Consider the following 7369-nt stretch of genomic DNA (forward strand, 5'->3'; position numbering starts at 1 on the left):
CAACATACAAAAACTATGAATGAATGTTATTCAACCAAAAATGTTGGCCCAAAGGGCAGTTATTGTGGAAACAAATTTCCAATTTCCAAGTATCCGTATTGTGGTATCTCCATATCATATCTGGTAATTAAATTGAAGTTAACAAAGATGAGATAAATGAAAATTAACGTAAATTAAGAGATACGAGCGTCATTTAATCTTTAATGGGGATATAATAGCACTAGTCGTACCTATATAATCAAGACGTACCCGAGTAAAAAGTATTCAGTGTCTCAGGCAATAGAAGTAAAAATGAAAGCTGTATTTTTGGTAAGATGTCTTTAATTGTTATTATTTTCAATATACCATTCTGTGTAATTGCAGATTGCATTTGTACTGGCTCTCTTCGCTTTGGCCGCCGCCAATCCATCGCCAAATCCCAACCCAATCCCCAAACCAAGACCGCAATTCTGGAACTACGGTTACGGAATTCGAATGCCGTACTATGGATTAGGTACACTTAAAATCGTAAAGTAAGGTATTGTTAACGTAATTAATGTGTATCTATTCTAGGTTATGGATACTACTATTAACTGAAAACGGTACTTTGAAATCTTGACCTCAGAAATAAATTTTCTTCTGCATTTCTGCCTTATTCCGTTACATGCCCTTAACAGCTCGCCTCATAAATAATGTAATTAATACATTTCATACCAAAAGAATAAAAATAACCATGAAGTGAAGTATCTATCTGAGTGTAACGAACAACTGGTGAAAACGATTCCTCCTTGTTTCCACTTCGAAAATTCAAAGTATCTCGAACAGCTGTCGGTTCATTGAAAAATGAAAACCCAAGTCTAACAGGAGACTTACTAACTAATCCAAGAGGTTGATGTAACGGTGTTCTCTTCAACAATCTCAGGATCACGATGAAATCGACGATTTTCGTCAACAATATTGCTGAGGTCAATTTCATCTGCTTTTGAATCTCATTATACTCCTACGAACTCAAGAATAAGGGCCCAGGTTTAGGTAAGACATTTTATGAGAAACATGTGGAATAACATATCGTAATTTCTTATGGAATTGGTTACACATTAAATTTCTTCCTAGTACAGGCATGAGTAATTACTTCCAAGGTAGAGGTGGCCATCTCTCTCTAATTTGTACCAAGATTGTTCATAACGGGTACTTCAAACACAGCTTAATTTGGTTTACGTTGAAATAAATAGTGGAAACCTATTGAGTTCGATCTCTTCAATCTGAGATTTAATTGGAATTAGCTTCGATTCCACGAAAAATAAAAAGTCTGGGAAGACTGGTCACAAACTCAGAGATTTCTTTCGATGAGAATACAAAAATATACAAACAATCTTTTACATAAGTTTTCAAACAACTTTACAGTTTAATGGTAATAATAATAAGTCAAAAAATTTCCTTTATCGAAATGATCGCAAAGCTGGCGATTTAGGTTTACATACAATTGCATAACGAAACTTATGTGGACGACTTCTCCCTGGACGTGGAGTTCTTACAGTTAGTGGGGTGGTTTAACACATGATGATTTCTTTGGATGCATTCTTAAAAAACCCAACGGTACGAATGACTCCAACTGCAGCTTCCGGGAAGACGTCTTTGATGCTTATCGATTGATTCGCCGATTTCGGTTGTGATCCTTTGGGATCAGTACAAATTTTTTTTGTGGTTGATAACATAAACGAGCCCTAGAATAAACTTGCTTTTAAATGTTTATTTATAACCTTCAGGTTTAGTGTGTGGGAAACTCCTTTTACAACCTTTTCACTTTGATTAATTTTAACATTAACGGCATAAACGTAATTTTTTAATTAAAAGGTGCTATCAGTTTTCTATATTGCACTTTGCTTTGTACGGGACATTGGTGTAAGTTTTTTATTTACGCGGTGGCATTACGGAGAGCGCGTAAAATGTTTGTGGAATCCTCTGAATTCGCACGTTATCTATAAATTCGAGTAGTGTCTTTATTAACGAAGTTTCGACACGATTGCGAATTGTTGACACTTTGACACTGGAATATATAAATGTTCCTTGGCGGAAATGTTATAGTACACAAACCTTATTAGAAAGGCAACTTTTCTCGCAAAATAATGTGCGCAAAATACGGTTTCACTAAGGGTAGCGAAAACGGAAACGCACTGACTTTATAATAATCCAAAATGGTAACTTTACACTCTTTAATTCCACTTAGGGAATTAATAAATTCCAAATGGCTACTGGATGCAAAACTTGGACACCAGTGGTCACTTTTAATTGAATTATTTTCTTCGCTTTAAGCTCTGTGAATCCCGAATGCTGGATTTATTTACTTGGACTGCTTTAGGAAAACGCCGTACTGACCAACACAGAATCTCCTACGCGCTCTACGAATCAAACGCGAATCTTTTCGCCTTCACCGCTCAGACCAGAATCCTCCTCTAACTCGTTCTACGGCTCAAACCAGACTTCTCTATATTGAGCTAAGTTAAAACGCCTATTACATACACTGTAGAAAGCAATGGCGGCGATCCTTCGTTCATTTTCATTGGTTTGCCAACTCTAAAGTGGTCTATAAAAAGCGATGACTCAATAGAAATGTATTTATCTCTTTCTCAAAGAAACTTAATTTACAGCGTAAGATTTGAAACCTTATATAACCTCTTTTTATCATGTAAAACGAAACAATTGTTCGTCAACGGGGCACCGAATGTGTACGCTTGCTGAACCGTTTGTAAACTTGAAAACGTTTCCTTCCACGTATTTTAATGGAAGAAAATAAAAAATAAAATTACGTAAAAATGCCCTATCGTTTCAAGTCCTCGGGAATTTCTATAACTGAACTCTCCATGAGGGGGGAGGGGGGGGGGCGGGTTTTATCATGGTACTCTAATGAAAGGTCTCAACGAAAGGAATGAATTTCTACCAACTATAGTCCTCCTCGACCCCTTATCGTAATCGGTATAATTCCTTATATCTCAAGAGTAGATTGTCGGAGGATGGTACTATTACCTACAAAGGGCGATTGGGAGGTATGGTCAAAATATACCTATTGGTGATGTCAAAACCTGCAGTGCGAATATCTCGAGATTGGAATGACGGAGGAGAGTACTCACAAAGGGCTATTGAAACATCTGGACTGGGCATATCTAATGGTAAGGTTAAAACTTTAAGTGAAGAACCAGGTTCAGTGGTTCATATGCCTATTCGGAGAAAATCGTTCACGAATGTATTTATGAAATTTATGCGGGTTCAGTAATGTTATCAAAAACTATCGTATAGCGCTCGTCAGTGATTCCTGTTTTGGTTGCACAACAATCCTAATCCCCAACACTCATTCATATGTTTCACGTTTTAATTTATTGCTACCAGCAAAAGTAGGTAAACTCGAAACACGATAAAAATAAACCAAATAAATGCTAATGTTGCGCTTTTTACTGAACAAAAATGTACGTGAATGCTAATACACAAATAGATCAGCAGACTGCATTTATAATTTCAATGCCATCCGATTGCCCCGTATTGGAGTATGTAATAATCCTCTTGAAACTGCAATGCAAACATGGGAAACCAGAATAGTTGCATAACGACTAAACGTGAGCTCTATTATTCTACATACACCAAACAACAAAACGTACAAATACTTGAATTCCCTACAAATGGCTCTTGAGTGAATTAAAATACCTCAAATTTGCACATCTGCAATACTCGCACTAACGAGAATATAAAAGTAATCGAAAGTACCATTTTTGGATACCAGTGTGTTGGTATGACTGTCTATGTGTTTATACAAGGGACTGAGGTGTACCACTGAATTGCGCGTATGAAATGTTACAAATGGATTAAATGACACTTCAATCTCGTGATATGTACAGGGTGGATCAATTCGTGGCTCACCATTGGAACGTAACGATGCGAGATGCAGAGTAGGTTAAATGGGAGCAAACTTGGCCCTTTAACGCATTTGAAATTTTGGAAAAATCTTTACAATAACTGAGATATCACCAAAAACTGAAAAATGTAAAATTTCGTTTCCATTTTCCTTAGCTCCAGCTGGACGGTTCGGTACGATAATTACTTACTCGTAGTTAATAACCTCACATAGTTGAATAGGTGCATAATTTGTTTATAATTTTATCATTTTCAGTATTCCAATCAAAATCAAAATAAATCCCTAAAAATTTAATGCACGCACGTATATATATATATAACGATCTTCCATCTAGTTTAATGACCAATCTGTAATTCAAAGTGATTTTTAGAAAAAGACATGCACTGAGTTTTGCATAACTTAGTATAAGACAGCAGTTTGTAACAGACTAATTTCCTTTGCAGGTGTTAAAGACACCACTTGCATAAAATAACATTGAATCATTACGGCACTGGCACAAATCCCATCGTAACAATTAATTTTTAATTTACCCACGGCTAGCTCAGTAATATCAATGTTTTTTATACCCCCTTACCTTACTGAAGTTTGGTCTCTTACTGAAATTCCAACTCTAATAGATACGCATATGATTTCAACACAAAAGCGATGGAGTTCCATTTTTTCACACGTTCCTGTATACAAAATATGGGTTTGATTAATAAAAAAGGAATATAAGAAAATGCGTGATCACGTGTCCCTGTTAAACTTGTTCCTTATCTAGAGATTTTATTATTACATCATAAATTACTGGTACATTCTTCGGTAGAAATATAAATCCTTCCTAATGTTAAGCAAAATCTCAATGCAACCAAAGGAATGGTAACACTGAAATTACATGAAAATTCCCGATCACCGTAACACAATTAGATCCGATCTTATCAATTAATGAAATACAATACAGAATCTGATTATAGAAATGGTTCTCATGGGTCGAGTTCTTCAGGAATATCAAAATCACTTTAAGCAAAATCAATATGCAAATTTCTAAAAATAACCGACCACTAATTCATACGGTGCAAAAAATTCAAAAACAACTTACAGTAACCTACGTGGATCAGATTCCTTTCAGTTTACAATTGATCATCTCTTTAAAAAATATAGAAATAGACCGTTCACTTAGAGCGTTGGGCTACATAGTCGGAGGTCGAGTATTCGAACCTGGGCTTAGGTAAGAATTTTTCATCTGTGGCAGAGATGGGAATTTCCTTTGATCAGTTTCGAGCATTCTGCCGACTACCTACTCCGAATTAGGTTTTTCTGCAGCTTTCCTAATTCGTAAGGCAAATATCGGAGTAGTACATAACAACTTAAGACCTTCTTCAGGGGCACCTCTAATTCGGCGAAAGCCCGTTGAGGGTCCAGACGAGAGACAATAAATAAATAACGATCGTTTAAATGGTCCTGTTCGTTCCATATACTGCGCATACCTGAACCATTTTTGTATAAGTTGGCTTTTCAAAAAAATTAAGAAAAAACTCTTACACCTACAAATAACCTAATGTCCAATTCCTGGATTGGGTATGCATGTTTGTGAAAAAAAAAATGTTTTCAGTACCGAAGAATCGAACCCGAGCCGCCCGGGTGTAGGCCGGGTATCCTTGCCACTTGGCCAGTGTAGCACACATTCAATCGTGACAGAGCTGAGTTCGCATTCCAAAATAGTTGACTGAAAGAGTCAAATATGACGTTTCTTTTGCATGCGTAGTGTATGGAAACCTACTTATATCATGGTAATGCCGTTCAGTGATCCGGCAGTCAATAAATTTAAGTAATTTTTGCCCCCCTAGTTGGCTGTCTGCGCTGTAAACGGCCACTTAAAGCCAGCCCTACACCCTATATAACTGTAAACAAAGACAAGGTAAATATGAAAAATGTAAAGAGAATGAAAATCGGAAAAGCAACGCAGGTAATAACCAAAAATAGGTCACTATAGTGATTAAATCTGTCACAATATTACCATGTTTGTTAGTTCCATACAATGTAGTAGCTAGTAATTTTCCGTTCAAATGAACATTTAATTTCCATGATAAAAGTTAGAGGTAATTTTATCTGCCATAATGACAAAAATGCCGAGGCTTGTGGGAATTTTTCTGCATCAGTTAAACGACCGCACAGCGTTATTCGTCTAGTTACATGATCTACTAATAAAATTTACCGTTCGTTTTTGGCATTTTTATTTGGTTGATTATAAATTCGTTCGCGATTTCTATAAAGCGTATCGGCACGATCTTTTCATTTAAAAATTTAATATGGAGAACTTCCTCAAAGTTAAAGGAGAATATTGAATCGGAAACGCTTTTAGTTTACGTTGGCATCTGAAGATACCCCAGACGATAACGAATACAATATACCTTATACTTACAACTTCTTCAATAAAAACGTTGCAGCGCAGACCTTTCTTGTGTATTCAACAAACTGTCAAAGTGTATCACAAATGCAATTTGTATCTGAATACTAGAATTGACTTTGCAAGGCGAAATATTCTTAAACTACGTTCTATTGAAAGAACCCATGGAAATTGTTTCCTCGCCCCTATATAGAACAAAGCCCAATACAAAAACATGATTCAGGCAAATATTCGATTCCGCAACTAACGGAGTTCGCTTTCCGCTGTAAGAATCCGTCTAAATAAACTTTGCGCCAATTATCATTTTAAATTATTTACCCGTCTAAAATAAACACACGAAAAAGGTTTAATAAGTTACTTTCCCATTTAATGAATCGCTGACTCTTGAGAAATTGAAATTCGTATAACTCGGCCGAAAGGAACCTTCTATTTTTTGACCCCACCTTTAATATGCATGTAACATTCGATTGGAAAAAGAGACAGGATGTTGGGTGGTCCCTTGACAATCAGTAGGATCATTGCTGTTCTGAAATACACTCTCTTTTATGAAGTCCCAGTCGAGTCCAGAATTTCGGTTCACTTGCATTTTCTTTCCTTGCGCTGAGCATTTTTATCCCAAAGCGACTGTTAGGATGTTTCCAGCATTGAATTATTTAACGTTTTTTTCACTTTATAATCTTCATTGTGGCCCTAATCCTGTAAATTCGGATTAGCTTTTATGCGTTAGCGCCGATGTCCTTCCTACTTCATAATATTCTATCGCCCTCTTGGAACCGGAATACGTACACGAATCCCTTGCGTTTTAAATTTCGTTTTAAATATGAACGAACCGTATAAATGCAAGATCTGCAGATATTAAATAACCGCTGTTCCAACTTTCTATCAGGTTTATTGGGTAACAAAATAGAAAAAAACTATAAAGCAAGGGGTGAGATATTCCATAAACTGGCAAAAAGAGAGTGAAGGCTGACATTGTGTGTTGGTTCTATAAAGCAAGACGAAGTCGAACCTGGTAGAACCAAAATTGCTCATTTTATGCGATACTTTCCGGATTGATATTTTTCTCGTTTTATATCTAAATCGATTTCTATTGAAATTCT

At 36.2% G+C, this 7369-nt stretch overlaps 1 long non-coding RNA gene across 1 annotated transcript; it reads left to right on the forward strand.

The window, feature by feature from the left end:
* Positions 1-240: 240 nt before the first annotated feature.
* LOC116181947 lies at positions 241-623 on the forward strand. Its single transcript, XR_004147381.1, has 3 exons — positions 241-309; positions 364-493; positions 553-623. It is a non-coding gene; the product is annotated as an uncharacterized LOC116181947 (long non-coding RNA).
* Positions 624-7369: the final 6746 nt, after the last annotated feature.

Source organism: Photinus pyralis, unplaced genomic scaffold (genome assembly GCF_008802855.1).
Source record: "Photinus pyralis isolate 1611_PpyrPB1 unplaced genomic scaffold, Ppyr1.3 Ppyr1.4_unclustered_Scaffold3030, whole genome shotgun sequence".
In the NCBI taxonomy this organism is placed as follows: Eukaryota; Metazoa; Arthropoda; class Insecta; order Coleoptera; family Lampyridae; genus Photinus; species Photinus pyralis.